Source organism: Lissotriton vulgaris, chromosome 2_1 (assembly GCF_964263255.1).
Source record: "Lissotriton vulgaris chromosome 2_1, aLisVul1.2, whole genome shotgun sequence".
Classification (NCBI taxonomy): Eukaryota; Metazoa; Chordata; class Amphibia; order Caudata; family Salamandridae; genus Lissotriton; species Lissotriton vulgaris.
The window spans coordinates 508,882,840-508,900,296 of record NC_141687.1 but is presented as its reverse complement, the minus strand read 5'-3'; the positions used below and the strand labels follow the sequence as shown (position 1 = coordinate 508,900,296).

Sequence of the window (17,457 nt, the reverse complement as noted above, 5' to 3'; positions counted from 1 at the left end):
GGCCGCCATTACGGGCGGGGGGGGTTGGAAATGGGGTCGCACTTGAGGGGATGAGGGGGGGAGGCGGGTGGGGTTTGGAAACAACAACATAATACAACAACAACAAATATATTTAAAATAAAATAGAAATAGTAAACTTACCGTCCGTAGAGACTCCGTTCCGACTCCTGCCGTCCTGGTTCAAGTCCTGCAGGCAGCACGTCATCAGGAAGGCGGCGCGGCAGGCAGCCTCCATCTCCACCGCCGCAGGTTGATTGGTGCGGCCGGCTGCCCCAGGATACGTCATTTTCTCTCTGTATGCTGCTGCTGCAGCATACAGAGAGTCAGGGACTGGGTGCGTTACTCAAGGGCAGGGGGGAGTGGCTTGGGGGAGTGGCTTTCCCACTGTTGTTAATACTGTCTGTTTGGGCGGCCTCACAGTCAGTATTAACAACAGTGGGCAAGCCACTCCCCCCCTCGAGTAAAACTCTAAACCAGGAAGTTCTGCTTTCTCGACGTGCGAGAAGGCAGAAACAATGGTAGTTATATTAACGGCAATAACTACACATACCATTTGTTTCTGCCTTCTCGCACGATGAGAAAGCGGGGGGCGGTGCCCAAACGCCCCCATGGAAGAACCGGCACCGCCAACCACAGTAACGAAGACTTACCTAACTTTAATCGTTATTTTTTCCCTTTTCAAAAATGTATAAACCTGCTGAATGTCTAAAATATTGTCACCATTCACTGGTGCTCAGCTCTAATAACATGTTCCTCGTGTGTCACTTTGAATAGTCACTGTCACGGCCAGCCGCAAAGTCTCTTTACACCAATTGATTGCATTTATCCTTTATGAATCTCCGTCAGCCACAGATTATACATGTCTTAGCTGAATTTTCTGTGGTTTTCATGCCTGGTTGTAACAGAATTGCTCCGAGATTTTTAATTACACTTCACAAAGCAAACTGCGCTGTATTTATCTCTGGAAGCAGTCATCACCCACTCAAAGGTGTGAACATTTTCAGGTCTCGCTTTTGAGACAGCTGTAGATGTCTTCCCAGAAAATTTATTAAAAACGAATCATTCTATATAGTAAGATCACTTGTAGGTCCTGCAGGTCAGCAGCCTTCATTCACTGGTCATTTAAACTGTCATTCACATTTTGTTTCCATCCACCGCAGTACAGCATAGTACAGTAGGTCATCCCATTTCAGCCATTGTACCTCCTCACTGGGAGACGGGACTGTTTCTCTGTGGATTTCCTTCTAACAGCATTGCTTCTTAAGTCACTGAGCCGGTGTGCCAATGTTTTGCTTCTTTTTGTTTTTTAAATAATTGTTCTTGTATTATTTTATTTATTTATTTACTTTTGCAAGGGCCCACAGCTTCTCCCTCACTGCTGGCCAACCACTTGTTGCAACTAGCAGAAAGCTGCAACCTGCATAAGCACTGGTGTGACCAGCATTCGTGTAAAATTTTTTTTTTTTTTTTATTGGTTTTAAAATACAGAAATAAAACACATCACCAACAATGCTTTGGTATTGAGAGTAATTAACTTAGCAAATTAAGCAAAGCATGCGTAGGCATAAACTTGCCCTTTTTCAATCTCTTCCCTAACTTCCACCCTTACCCGGTTCGAGGCTAAGTACATTCTATGCAGTTGCATGCATTCCCCTATAAGACTGTCAGGCCTCCCATATTTTCCTCCATTTCTTAGGAGTTCCTCTTCCTTCATAGACCTGCTTTTCTGCTGGCATGAACCAGTCCATGTTGTTTTGCAAACTTTTCAGATCTAGAGTCTCCCTCACCGCCTATTTTCTGGCGACATTACATTGGACAACTATTAATCCAGTGATTAGCCGTGGCTTTGCAAATGTCACCCCCCTCGCCCCAAATATTTAATATAACCACTTTTGGGGGCGAAAACAATTTGTTGCCCAGTGACTTGTCATGTGTTCACTTTTTACTTGTTCCCAATATTGCTGTATTTTGGTACAAGACCATAAAATGTGAAAGAAACACCCCACCTGTGCACCTCCCCTGAGTCTCCCCTCTGTGTCAGTTCTTCACATCTGTTTTTTTTGCACTACTCTAGAGCAGTAGGAGTTACTCAGATGCACATGTCTGAAGCCCGCTCTTACAGCCACTTCTTGAGGGGCACTTAACCTCTTCGCTGCGGATGACGAGCTCAGCTCGTCATCAGCTACGGCGGTCGTGTGCTGATGACGAGCTGAGCTTGTCACGTAACGCGGCTTTTTGAAAATTGCCGCACACAGCGGGAAAAGCGGCAGCAGCGAGGCGGTTAATGCCTCTTCCCACTCTCCCTCCTATGCCTCCCTGGCAGATTTCAACTTTTTCATAGTGTCCGCGGATCTATTTTTCTGTGTATCAGGAATACTGCTTTTTCATGCAGAGGGTCTGTCAGTACTGTCCTCCTGCTGGGAGGAGTCAGCAGTTTCAGTGGCCTGGTTGATAGGTTTGGTCTGTAGGTATTTAAAGCTCTTAGAATCCGCTAGGCGATATTCTTGATGGAAAATGTCTAGGCTGACCGTAATATCTCCCAGTTTACTGATGTCTATATAAACTAATCTCAGGAATCCTTTAAGGTTGCTCAGTTCTGCAAGGGTGTCACTATCCCATAGGATTATCTGAAGTGAGTAGTCCCCTCCAGCCTAAACATTTCATAACTTCCTTCCACACTGACACTCTTGCTCTGGTGTCGACCAGCAGTGTTACGGAAACTCTATTTCAATATGGTAGTGCTGGGTAGCCACTACTTCCCACTGCATATTTGTCTGTCGATTGTATGTCTGTCGATTGCAGGTTTGTCCTGTTGTGCGAACACCCAGTCATTAATGATTGCAAGCTGTGTGGCCCAATAGTATTTTTAATGTCTATAAGTTCCATACCACCATCAAAGGCCCCACTTGTCAGTTTATTAAAGGTAATGCGAGGCGCCTTCTCATTTCAATACAATAAACAGACCTGCCTCCTGTTTCTTGAAGTCTTCAGGTGTACTAAACGGGGTGTTCTGCAAAGCGTTCAAGAATTTGGAGCATGGCCGCCGTACCCATCAGAGTGTGTGTCAGGGCCCTCCAGTGTTTGACGTCATCTCTAAGCTGATCTAGCAGGGCGCACAGGTTATGGGCAATGTAAACGCCACTGTATCGGAAACCCTGCGTAGAAACCTGTAATGGTCAGTTCATCTGCATTCTCAGCACTGCCCTCGTCAATGGATATAGATGTGATTTGCCCCAATTTATTGTGTACTCTGAATACTTACAAAACATGGAGGACTCTAGGGATAGGTAATTTGGGCTGTGCCATATAAAGCAACAGATTATCAATATATAGTCATAGTCTTTCATCCCATGTGCTCTCCCATCCAAGACCATGCTTGTGTTTCTATCTGACCCATGCTGCCAGGGGTTCCAATTCCAGCACAAATATCAAGGGTGAAAGCGAACATCAATGTCTGACCCCCCTTTCTAATTTAAATGGGCCTGACAGAGATTTATTCTCTCGTAGCCCGGCCATCGTTGTCTTACATGGGAGCTCCACCCACTTCCCAAATTGGTGCACAAAACCCATCCTCTTTAGGAATCTGAATATAAACTTTCCCTTCAGGGTGCCACATGCAGACCCCTTCCCCAAGCGCCTTGAGACCCTCCCGGGTGAGTAGCGCGCTATACAAGTGTTATGATTGATTGATTGATTGATTGATGCGCCTTTGGCATCTAAGGACATCTACATGGTCGGCTCCTGTACATACTGTGTATACACCGTGACCAGCCATCTTTGAACGGCCTTTACTATTCTTTACTGATAAAAAAAGTATTTTCAAAGCCTCTGAATGCTGGCTTCTTATGTCTGTGCATACATGTGCCTGCAAGGGCATCTTGGAACGGTTTTTGTTATACTTTGACGAAAACTTTTTTAAGATATCCGCCTGTGCATGTACGTGCACTCGTCAGCAGACATCTTGGAATTCCAAGATAACCGCCCTTGCACGTGCATGCATGAGTACACACAGACTCTAACTTAGAATGGGTTTTGTTGTAGATGGTTAGTTTACCATTCACAGTTTGCTGAGTTTTTACTTTTTTGTAATGGTCAACTGACAATATAGCATAGCTCAGGAAACAAGCATTGGCCAAAATCTCTGGGGCCAAAGCTAGGCCTTTTGGCTTTGACAATCCTTGTTAGTACTGGGAACAATACGTATCATTTTTTGTTTAAAATAGTTCAGCACAAAAAAACGTATCTGAAAGCAACAGGTTATTATTAGATTCCTTACCTTAGAATATCCCCAGGCGCCAGACTGGATCCGGAAACTTTTGCATAGCAGTACCCCTGCACGTCGGTAGGCATCGTCTGCGGCTCCGTGTCCGTCGTCGGCGTCGTTGGCGCCGGGATGACGTCGCCGGAGTACTTAGACGCCGCCCTCGCGCGCTGACATCAGTTCTTCTTTTTTCCGCGCCAGCAAGCGCAGATCCGGAAAAAGTGGTACCCCTTAGTCAATTTTTGACTAAACTTTTTCGATCATTTTTGATCCTTTTCAAAGTCTAACGACTCCGACGGTGCCGGTAGGGATGCCCGGGTTTAAGCCCTGCGCCGCCTGCGACCGACTGATGTCGGTTACAGAACCCCATCGCCGGTGTCTTCATTGCCTGGGCCTCGACCATGACGACAAGGCCTGCTCCGACTGCCGTGCCCTGACGTCTAAAGCTAGGCGGGAGCGTTCCCGCAAGCGACTTGAGCTCCAGCAGTCGGCCCTGCGCCGCTCGAGGTCCCGGTCCGCGAGGAGGTCGAGGGACCGATCGCGGGGTCGGAGCCACCATAGCTCCGGGAGTCGTCCTCGGTCTTCGGGCTCGAAGTCCTCAGGTAAGCACAAGAAGTCGAAGAGACGTCATCGCTCTTCCGACTCCCCCCGAAGCTAGCGTGATACGGCCGAGGGTTCGGGCGACAACGCCCACGCGGCTCTGTCGGAGCCGCGGGCGTCGCGGCCTGCTTCCTACCCATCAGTCCCTGGGCAGAATGCGACGCCGGAGGAGATTGAGGCCTTCTTCACGGCCATGAGGTCGCTCACTCCTCCGTCGGGCTCCGCTGTGCCTTCCGGCCCAGTGGTCCCGACTGGGGTGCTTCGGTCCCGACGCCGCCGGTGACTTCAGTCCCGGCGCCACAGGCCCCCACAGGATCCGGGTCCAGATCCGTGTCGTCACCGGTCGACCTTACGACCTCGCCGCCCCCCAGGGTGTCGCCCCCGGCGCCGCCTCCGGGCGGCACCGTCCCCGATCCCTCCCTCGATTCAGGTCCGGCGCCGCTCTGCGCTGTTCTCGACGCCGATGGGAGATTTCTACTTCTATGACCCAACTCCGTCCTTTGGTCCTGAGTCTCAGGTGATGGGTGGCGAGGCGGATTGGGAGGGGCCTGAGTGCCAGTCTTATGAGGACTGGGCAGGTGAGCTATGGGACACCAGTGGTCTGGACACCTCGCCGGACACTGGCTTTGTCTCCCCTCCTAGCGTGGCTATGGAGGAGGGGGCTGCCTACAATGTGGTGCTGACACAGCCGGCCAAGGCCTTGGGCCTGGAGCTCCCCGTTGAGGCCGTGAGGACTAACCTCCTCACTGAGGTTCTTAAACCGCAGGCAAGCTCGGCCAAGCCTCTGCTGTCGTTTAATGAGGCCTTGTCTGACGTTCTTCTGGGCACTTGGTCCAAGCCCGCTACTGGTCAGCCTGTAGATAGGAACGTGGCCAGACGCCACCGCCCGGCTCCGGGCGACCCTTGCTTCCTGTCCACCCACCCCACCCCCGAGAGCCTGGTCATCCAGGCCTCTAACTCCCACACCGCATTCCCGACGGCTCCCCCGATCGGGAATCCAAGAGGTACGAGCAATACGGGAAAAAGGTATTCTCCTTCCTGAGTTTAGGGCTGCGGTCAGTCAAGACTGCGTGCCTCTTGGGCCGTTACACCCACTCTTTGTGGGACACGATCATGGACGTGCTGCCACAATGTCCGGTGGAGGTCCAGACTAAACTCACCCAAGCACTTGCGGAGGGTCGAGATGCAGCACGGTACTCCATCCGGTGTGGGCTGGATACCACGGACTCACTGGGCAGAGCGATGGCAACGACGGTGGCGATTCGTCGCCACGCCTGGTTGAGGTACGCCAACTTTTCGGCTGATGTCCAAAACACCCTTATGGACATGCCGTTTGATGGCCGTCGCCTCTTTGGCGACAAAGCAGACCAGGCGCTTGAGCGCTTTAAGGACTCCAGGGCTACAGCCAAGTCCTTGGGCCTCTCTGTCCCGCGCCAGTAAACGGCTGCTTTTAGTTCCTTTCGTGGCCAAGGAAGGGGCACCCTAACACGTCCTCCCAGCCACGGACCGCAGACTACCGTCCAGCGCGGTGGCGGACGTGAAAACCACTGTGGCTCCCCATCAACAAGAGAATCACCTTCCGCCTCCTCACCCACGCACACAAAGCCCTACACGACCAAGGCCCGAGCTACCTCAACAGCCGAGTCAACTTCTACGCTCCCAAACGCCACCTCCGATCAGCCAACCACGCCCTCGCCGCCGTCCCCCGCATCCGAAGAGCGACTACAGGAGGAAGGTCCTTCTCCTACCTGGCCGCCAAGACCTGGAACTCCCTCCCGTCCGACCTGCGCCTGACCCAAGACCACCTCTCCTTCAGGAAGAAGCTGAAGACCTGGCTGTTCGAGCAGTAGCGGCACCCCCCCCCCCCCCCCCCCCAGTGCCTTGAGACCCTACGGGTATGTAGCGCGCTTTATAAGTGTCACTGATTGATTGATTGATTGATTGATTGATTGATTGATTGTGGCGGCGGTCGGGGACAACGGCGAGGCCAGTCCACACCTGCCCCTGCAGCATCCGCCTCAAAACCCTCCTAGTCCGAGCTTTCAGGCCCATGTGATGCCAGTGGGGGGCAGGGTTCTCCATCACCACCTCCACTGGCGCACTGTCACATCGGACAGGTGGATGCTGCAAATCGTCCGAAGGGGCTACTCCCACCCCTTCGAGGCGACCCCTCCAGCCATGCCACCGCAGTACCACCACGTGTTGGGGGATCACTTGACACTTCTACGAGAGGAAGTTACAGCCCTCTTGGCCAAGGGGGCCATCGAGCACGTTCCTGGGCCAGAAGTAGGGTGTGGCTGTTACTCCCACAACTTTCTGGTACCCAAGAAGGGCAAAGGGGGCCTACGCCCTCTCTTGGACCTGCGGAAAGTCAACGGCTTCCTCCCGCAGCAGAAGTTCAAGATGCTGACACTGGCTCAGGTCCTAGCTGCCCTGGACCCAGGAGACTGGATGGTAGCGTTGGACTTGCAGGACGCTTATTTTCATATCCCCGTCCTGCCGGTAGGCCACGAGCACTTTCAATTTACCGTGCTCCCCTTCGGCCTTACCAGCGCCCCACGAGTGTTCACGAAAGTGATGGCGGTGGTTGCAGCTCATCTGCGCAGGTTAGGGGTTTCAGTCTTCCCCTACCTCGACGACTGGTTGTTGAAGGCGGGCTCGCCCCAGACAGTCGCCAGCCACCTCCAGACGACGGAAGACCTCTTGCACTAGCTGGGGTTCTCCATCAATGTGCCGAAGTCGCACCTGTGTCCCTCTCAGAAGCTCCTCTTCATCGGAGCGGTTCTGGACTCGGTGCAGTTTCGTGTTTCGAGAAGCGGGTTCGGGATATTCAGGCTCTGATTCCGATCTTTCAGCCGCTATCCCGAGTCTCGGTCAGGTTGACGCTGCAGCTTCTGGGGCTGATGGCCTCCTGCATCCTTCTGGTGCATCAAGCCAGGTGGCGGATGCGGGCTCTGCAGTGGGACCTGAAGTTTCAGTGGGCCCAGCCTCAGGGCAACCTGTCTGACCATGTCTTGATCTCGGAGGGCACTGCAAGACAGTTGCAGTGGTGGCTCACGGCCCTTGATTGGGTCAGCGGCAGATCCCTCTCCCTACTCCAACCAGAGCACGTAGTTGTGACGGACGCGTCCCTGCAGGGCTGGGGAGGCCACATGGGAGAGGCGAAGATCTAGGCCTCTGGTCTCCGGCGGAGTCCCGGCTCCACAACAACCATCTGGACAGTGGCGGTTTCTCTTTACGGGCGTCGGGGCTCCGCCCCTGTTACACACAGCAATAATAATGCTGAATGCTCATTTATTTGTTTTCATTTAAAAATATGCCCCCTTTTTGTATTTTAACATATTTTATATTGCACATGGAGCACGGTCGGGCAGACACTGTCTGCATTACTCACCATCGACACCAGTGTTGTCCAACAAGCATTGTGAGCACAGTCATCACATGATTGCTTGTTTTCTGCCCGGGCGCGCTGAAAGAAATCTAAGCATTTGCCGGGCTGACAACCTCACATCCCTGAAGGCTGTGATGTCATCAGCTCGGCAAAGACTTGGATTCAAAGCCCAGTCTCCTCCCCCTGATGACGTGGAGGTTAAGTTTACCCTGGGCGTTTTAAATGCAAGCCCGGGATAACAAAACCTCCACGTCAATCACAGAGTGAGGAGCCTTGTGTTGTGTTATGTACCTTTAAGGAATGTGTTCTAGTAATGTGCTCTCATGTTGCCACACAAGCCAACATGTCATTTACAGAATGTTATTGTTTGTAGTGAGCATTCCTACTTGTCGGTTGTTCTCACTGGATTTGGCCCAATAAACAGGGTCTATCTGGTGAATAGAAGCAATTGTGGGAGATTTGTGATGAACTTTCTATTTTGAATGGCAACATTATACGAAATGGAAAGGTTATTCCTCCTTCACATTTTAAAAAAGAAATTGTTGAAATGTGTCATGAAGGTCACTGTGGTATAGTGAAGACTAAACAAAAAATTAAACAATGGTTTTGGTGGCCGGGAATGGATTTGTTTGTTGAAAGGATCATTAGGAATTGTGTGTGGTGTGCTAATTCTGATAAAACTTTAATAACTCTGAAACCAGCTATGGCGATGCCCATTATTCCTAAAGCACCTTGGCACACAGTTGCCATTGACATTATGGGGCCTATAGGAGCACACAACAAGTATATCTTATGTGTTATTGATCTATTTTCTAGATGGCCAGTTTTGAAAGTAGTTGAAAAAATCACTTCTGAAGTTGTCATAAATTTTCTGGATTGTGTTTTTGTTGGGGAAGTATTACCTGCATTATTGATTAGTGACAATGACATACAGTTCACTTCAAATATTGCCATGGATTATTTTAAGAAGGTTGGTATAAGACATTGCACAACGTCTCTATATAATCCAAGTGGTAACGGTATCATTGAAAGATTCAACAGAGTACTAAAAAATGCCATACAAGGTGCTGTAAGTAATGATTGTGACTGGGAGTTACAGTTATTTAAGACCATTTGGACGTATAGAACTTCACCTCATGAAGTCTTAGGTACTTCACCTTTTGATGTTATGAGAGTAAGATCTGTACGTACAAAATGTAATCCAGAATGGATTATTTCTTGTGAATAACCTTTGATTCCTTTAGAAGAATTAAGAGACAGAATACAAGATAAACATTTGAGGAACAAAAAGATATATGATTTGAAGCACAATGTGATAATTTGCAATATCAATATAGGTTCTTGGGTCAAAGTTAAAAAAATCTGGAAGGTAAAAAAAAGGTGAGTCAATTTTCGGAACCATTAAAAGTTCAGAAAACCTATAGAAATGTGGTCCGCCTAAATGATGGAAAAGTGTGGAATTTAAAACGCATTGCAGTTCTCAAGAGTGAGATTAATTTGTACAAAAATACAGGAGATTCAGGTTTGTCAAGGAAGAATTTTCAACATTTTATCATTGAGGATGACCTCATTAAAAATCAAGATGATGGAACATGTGGTTGTGGAACGAGTGGTGTTGCTTCAACATCTATGACATCAGATGGTTGTGTAGAGGTAACATCCATGGGTTCAGATAATATTGGTGTTTCCAAAGAAATGGGAAATATAGATTTTTCTAATAGTAGTCAAAATGGTGATGTCAATGGTGATGCCTTTGTTCCTATTCCTATTCCAGACGGTATAACATCTTCTCTTGATGTGTCTCAAGATAATATTAATGTGGATCGATCTATGAGAATTAGATCCAAACCCGTATGGTTAAAAGATTTTGTTTGTGATAGTTCATCTGATTAATGTTTTTTTTATTTTTATCAATTGTATTTTATTTTCTTATTAAGGGGAAGATGTGTTGTGTTATGTACCTTTAAGGAATGTGTTCTAGTAATGTGCTCTCGTGTTGCCACACGAGCCAACATGTCATTTACAGAATGTTATTGTTTGTAGGGAGCATTCCTACTTGCCGGTTGTTCTCACTGGTCACGCTGCATTATTTCAAGCAGATGACCAGAGAGAAGGACTGAGGAAAGAAGCTCCGTTGGTATCTTGACCATTATAATAAATACTTCAATCTACAACTTCTCTGGAGTATAACACCTTGTCACCCCATCCTTTCCCAACTCATTACAGGGCGTGGGTGGGACCCCCCCTGTGATGTTTCGGGAAAGGGCGTGGCAGTCAGGGACCCAAGGATCGAGTCTGCGCAGACACAACCTCTTGTGAGTGAGGCTGCTTCCTGCCTGACTGGACGCCATTTCTTAAGATACTGCTGCGCAACGTGACTGACTGCATGTTTGTTGGTCGAGGCAGCAGTATGTTGATGAATAACTCCTGGCAGGCTGCAGCAGCTAGACCATGGGCACAACAGGTTGCTATCAGGAGTGGGACTTGTGCTGTGCACGTTGTGACGGTGTGCAGTCGGTGTTATGTTGTGAACTCAAGCAATTCACCAGCAGCCGGTAAGGCCCATTTATTCACTTCACTCTATGATTTTAAAAAGCGAAGCAAGTGGTGTGCCGTGTGTCATCATGTGTCGGCATCGGGACTTGCTCTCTTTGACGCGCACATGACCCCTGCCGTCTTCTACCCTTCTAAACCATTCCAGCAATTTCCGTGTCTCTGCTGGTGACCCCAAGGCCCACTTTAGAATACATGAGCAATGGTCAGAATGTGAGGGAGTGCCTCACGCTTGTCCACAAATAGATGCGGATTATGGGTCATGACTGACTTTTCTAAAATTGTTTAAATAGTCATCATTTTGATAGCCGCTAGCAAGCTTTCTTAGGTCTCTTTGACTGACCTCCTTCCTAAGGTGCCCCTCTGATACCTGGCAGCTCGGGCCACAATATCGGAAATATACAACTATGAGCAATCTTTGAACACACAGATTGAACACGATTATACAAACTCGGTTTCCTCTATGGAATCTTACCTCTGCTGCAGACCCAGCATCAGCACAAATAAATATTCCAGGAAGCAGTACTTACACTGATGTCCGTAGTTCATGCGCAGCGGATTTAATCTAAGCCTGGGCGTAGTTCGCGTAGCCGCACTCCGCGGAGCTACGCGAAGATGCACTTGCACTCCGCGAACTACGCATAGCTCCACGAGCATGCGTAGTAGCTTGCTTGACCCGTTCGCGAGCCATTTTTCGGCTTCGGGAGCGCCATGGAACTCTGGAACCTGCTCGACACCACATCTCCAGACGTCGCCTTCCTCACGGAAACATGGATGAACGCCTCCTCAGCGCCTGACATCTCCGTCGCCATTATGGACGGATACAAGATCACCCGGAGAGACCGCGTCAACGAGACAGGAGGATGCATCGCCATCGTCCACAAGAACACCATCCGCATCACGACCAACTCAGACGACACCCTCACAGCCGCTTAACATCTTCACTTCCAGATACACACCGACCCCAAGACCACACTCAGAGGCACCCTCATCTACAGACCCCCAGGACCTCGCACACAATTCAGCGAAGACATCGCAGACTTCATCAGCCCACACGCCCTTGCCTCCACTGACTACATCCTCCTAGGGGACCTCAACTTCCACCTGGAGAACAACAACGACAACACCACCACCACCCTGCTGGACAACCTCGCCAACCTCGGACTCATGCAACTGGTGAACACCCCCACCCACTACGCCGGACACACGCTTGACCCAGTCTTCTCCTCCAGCAAGTACATCTCCTTCAGCCACTCCACCGGACTCCACTGGACAGACCACAGCTGCGTCCACTTCAGCTTCAGAAAGACCACGACTCACCACCACCCGCAACAGGTTCCCCGCAGGAACTGGAACAAGATCACCACTGACCAGCTCACGACTTCACTGAGCCAGAACCCTCCCGCCAGCTCAACGGACCCCAACCAAGCAGCCAAAAACCTCACACAGTGGATATCCAATTGCGCTCGCCCAACCAGCCTCGACCACTCGCAGTCCGGCTTCCGCACCAACCACAGCACCGAGACCGCCCTGATCGCAGCCACTGACGACATCCGAGCCCTGCTCGACAACTGGGAAACAGCGGCCCTCATCCTCCTGGACCTCTCCGCAGCATTCAATACGGTCTGCCACCGCACCCTAGTGCAGCGCCTCAGCAACATCGGAATCCAAGAGAAGGCACTGGAGTGGACCATCTCGTTCCTCACCAGAAGAACCCAGAGAGTCCGCCTCCCCCCGTACAGATCCAAGGCCACCGAAGTCATATGCGGCGTACCACAAGGATCATCACTCAGCCCCACCCTCTTCAACGTCTACATGACCCCCTCGCAGCCATCGTACGCCAACACAACCTCAACATCATCTCCTACGCCGACGACACCCAGCTGATCCTCTCCCTCACCAACGACCCAGGAACCGCCAGAACCAACCTACACGAAGGGATGAAAGACGTAGTCGAGTGGATGAGGAACAGCTGCCTGAAACTGAACTCCGACAAGACGGAAGTCCTCATCCTTGGATCATCACCCTCCGCCTGGTACGACTCCTGGTGGCCCCCTGCCCTGGGCTGCACACCCAAACCAACGGACCACGCACGCAACCTGGGCTTCATCCTGGACTCCTCCCTCTCGATGACCAGACAAGTCAACGCAGTCTCATCATCATGCTTCAACATCCTACGCATGCTCTGAAAGATCTTCCGATGGCTCGCCACCGAAACCAGGAAGACGGTCACACAGGCACTCGTCACCAGCCGACTGGACTACGGAAACACCCTCTATACCGGAACCACAGCCAAACTCCAGAAAAGACTCTAACACATCCAGAACGCCTCCGCACGACTCATCTTGGACATCCCCCGACACAGCCACATCTCCGGACACCTGAGAGACCTTCACTGGCTCCCCGTCAGCAAGAGAATCACGTTCCAACTCCTCACCCACGCACACAAGGCCCTCCACGACCTGGGCCCCAGGTACCTCAACAACCGCCTGACCTTCTACACTCCCACCCGCCAGCTACGATCGACCAGCCACGCCCTCGACGCCGTGCCACGCATCCGAAGATCCACCATGGGAGGAAGATCCTTCTCCTACCTGGCAGCCAAGACTTGGAACTCCCTCCCCATCCACCTCCGCCTGACCCAAGACCACCTCTGCTTCAGGAAGCAACTCAAGACATGGCTGTTCGAGCAGTAGCGGACCCCCCTCCCCCAAGCGCCTTGAGACCCTCTGGGTGAGTAGCGCGCTATACAAATATCCTGATTGATTGATTGATTGATTGCCTGCATGCTCGGGATGTGTAGCGCGCGAAGTTACCCATGAGGTTTGTCCCGCCTGCTCGCGTCCCCTTATTTCCGGTCACTACTAACGTGTTCGCGAGTTAATCTGTGCCAGATTGCAGTTTCTGCGTGTTCGGCAACTCGATCTTACCGACAAGCATCCTCGCACACGCGAAAATGCTATTGAGCGCGTGAGAACTACGCTACGTAGCAGTTTGCGGAGTGTTCGACAACTTCGCGTTCTCCGCGGAGCGCGGAGTTGCCGAAACTCCGCGAACGGAGCGTAGTTCTTCGCCCAGGGTTAATTTAATCACACATAATAGGACACTGCAAGTTTCAATCCTCCGATTCTGCATTTGTATTTGTACAGAGTTATAGATGCGAGCATGAAGCTCTGAGATTTTGTTAAGTACCAGTAAGATTACATAATATGGTAGGTCAGAAGAACCACATTATCATGATTGGTAAGTGCAGAAAACGTGTTCATGAAAATATTCTGCAGTTAGTAAAATTCTAGAATGAAGCAAATTACGTCAAAGAAACAGAGTTTGTCCTGAACCTCTGTGTGTGTTGAAGCCCTTTGATGAATCGGAAATTTTGTGAGGTCACAACTGCAGGATTAGGTATCTACACCCTGGTATCCTGGCATATGGCCTCACACTTTGTAGTAGGCAAGGCGAAGCTATTTAGCCTCCCGTAAAATGACCGAGAAGAAGAGGAGAGACGTCTCTCCCCCTTTGAACCTGTGGCCTCAGTCCCCCAGAGGAGCTCCTGAAAGTTTTTGAGCATTTGGGGCACGCACTGAAACTGAACTGTTTGCTAAAAATTGTGAAAGTGTCATATTTACTTTCAACTGCTTTTGGACTCAGGCATTTCTGTTGAAAGTAACACTATGTTTTTGAACAGAAGGTGTTCTAAAAATGAAACTTTTTAAACACAATTTTCTCGGGGTTTAAGTTTTGTTCAGGTGGCAAAAATTAGTTCAGTGCTGCCCATGGCATATATTGTAAAAAGTACAGTCTCCTAAAATATTGACTTTTGAGATTTACATTGTGTTCCATGGACACGTTTTGCTTTTTATTTAAAAAATCATAACTTTTCACTCCCTTTGCCCATTTCTAAAAATTTCGGTATCGTGTGTTTTCCACAACTTGCTGTTCCAGAGACAGGAGACTGGGGGCCAGATGTAGGAGCGAAAATACCGGTGGGTAACGGCCGATTTCGGCCGTTACCGACCGGTATTTAGGATTTGGCATGTAGGGGCCATCATTTTACAGAATCGGTAAATTTACCGATTCGGTAAATTTACCGATTCTGTAAAATACCGAATCAGTATTTTTACCGATTCGGTAAATCCACATGTAGGTGACGCTCCTAAGAGTGTCACAGGCCCTTAAGAATCGATATTTTACCACCCAATCCAATTGGCACACAAGTCCGGAATTGGGGTGCTAGAGGGTGTCAAAGTGACACCCTCTGCACCCTTGTAGGATTCGGTATTTACCGATTCGGTAAATACCGAATCGGTATTGGCCATTGATTCCTATGGGCTTCATGGCCCATAGGAATCAATGGGCAATACCGATTCGGTATTTACCGAATCGGTAAATACCGAATCCTACCGGTTCGGTAATTCTGAAAATCGAATTACCTACATCTCCCCCCTTCATATTTACTGACTCTTAAATACCGAATCGGTAAAATTCGGTATTTAAGAGTCAGTAAATATGAATTACCTACATCGGGCCCCTATTCTTTTAACTGAGCGACATTTTTAACAGCTGCAGAAGACAAAGGAGAGTTCAGTTAAGACCTGTTCCTGTTATGGAAATAAAGCCTTTATGAAATCATGCATCAACATATTCACAAATATTTCACAAATTGCTCATTTTTGTCGTATTAACTGGGAAACAGCCATACGAACAAAGCAAGGAATTTAGTGTTTGTTTTTCTGTAGTTGTATGGGAATTGCACCTCAGGGCATGAGCAGAATGGGAGTAGTGAAGTACAGCGCGCAGCCAGCTTGTCCATGCTGTTCAGTAAATAAAAGTTCTTATAAGAAAAAATGTAGAAGGCTATTAAGAATAGGGCACAGAAGCAGGTGCATCTTTTCAGAAAGAGGGGACAGTTAAACAATTCCTTACCGAGTGCCTCCATGTATGGGTCAAAATTGTGACTGGAGAACAGTTTTGTCACATGTTGTTTGTGTGTGGCATCTCCACCAGTAGAAACGATAACATGGGAAACCTTTGCTGTTACATGCAGGCATTTTTTATGCAGAGTATTACTGGAAATGCAAGTTGTTCGGCCTCACGCACTACGCTCGCTCGCCATAGTGCAGTATGGCAATAATTTTACGCCCTACCAATTTCAAATGTCACCAGCCGCCACTGCTTCTGGAGCTGCGGGCGATCCGGCTTGCACTGAAGGCATTCCTCCCCTCTGTCCGGGGTAGTGTAGTGCAGGTGTTCACGGACAACACCACCGCATGTGCAACAAACAAGGCGGGGTGGGGTGGTGGACCCTGTCCCAGGAGGCTCTGCGCCTCTGGCAGTGGCTGGAACATCAGGGCGTGACTCTGGTGGTTCAACACGTGGCAGGTTTCCTGAACGCCAGGGCGGACGAACTCAGCCGTCGGTGCATGATGGATCACAAATGGTTCTGAACTCAGACGTGGCGCAAGGCCTCTTTCAGCAGTGGGGAGACCCTTGGTTAGATCTATTTGCCACAGAAGAGAACGCGCAATGTCATCAGTTCTGCGCGTTGGAATTTCCAAGGACCCTCTATACAAAAAAGGTTTTAGCTACATAGCGACAAAATGCAGTAGAGACCTTATGGTCCACACGGTTGAAACGGCGAAAAGGATTTGTGATAAAGAAAAAGAAGAGATAGAGGCCTTAACAAAAGCTATAGAGGACAATCATACTGTAGACGAAGCCAAAGCTTTACTTGAAAAGATCAATAAGGAAATTGCCACATTCAGGGACAACACCATCAATTTCAGGTCCAACAAATTTGAAAAAGACGTTAAATCCTTCAAAATAGAATCAGTCTACCCATACCTCAAGGAGGATTATTACACCCAAGCTGAATCTAGACGAGCACTGTCACAGTTTCAAGGGAGGTCCAAGAACAGATTTTTAACCTTTTCTGAAAGTTCATCTTCTGAATCGGCCAACGACTCAGACCCCAGGGAGGGATCTTCAAAAAGAAATCCTTTTTTAGAAAAGGGCGAAGGCAGGGGAAGAGTGAGATTCAAACCACAGCCCCAACCATGGGAAATGAGAACCCGACGAACCCAGTACAAATCGTAGATCAGACCTCCATAGTGAACATTTCAAATAGGGAATTAACTGCACATGAAAAATCAGTATTAGAACTAGGACTGAAATTTGTACCAACAACTCATACTGACCTGACGCACCTAAAAATTGAGGCACTGGAATTTTGTCGGAAATTGAGACTAAAAGCATTCTTCCATAACAGAGACGACACCAGAGTTAATGAACCCTCTAATCTCTCCAATAAATCCACGTTTGTACCCCCCACATACACCATTCCAAAGGAAATAATAGCCTTTGAGCAGATCGTTCTGTCATCCATCACCCAATTAAGCAAACAAAAAGTGTTCCTCAAGAGGAACATCACTAGGGAACAAGAAACAGCTTTGAATACTCTACGCAACGACGAATCGATAGTGTTAAAACCCGCAGACAAAGGGGGCGCCCTTGTGGTCTGGGACAGAGAGAAATACATTACCGAAGCAAATAGCCAGATTAAAAATACCGAGTGGTATAGAGAAGTCAAAGAGGACCCAACTCCACAAATAACAGCTGAGATCCGAACTATAATCACAGAAGGTCGAGACAAGGG

At 49.1% G+C, this 17,457-nt stretch overlaps 1 protein-coding gene across 1 annotated transcript in view; it reads left to right on the top strand.

Annotated features, from left to right (window-relative positions):
• Positions 1-17,457, top strand: part of PGAP1 (post-GPI attachment to proteins inositol deacylase 1) — an 868,977-nt gene that overhangs the window by 713,943 nt on the left and 137,577 nt on the right. The gene's annotated exons all lie outside the window — the stretch shown is intronic.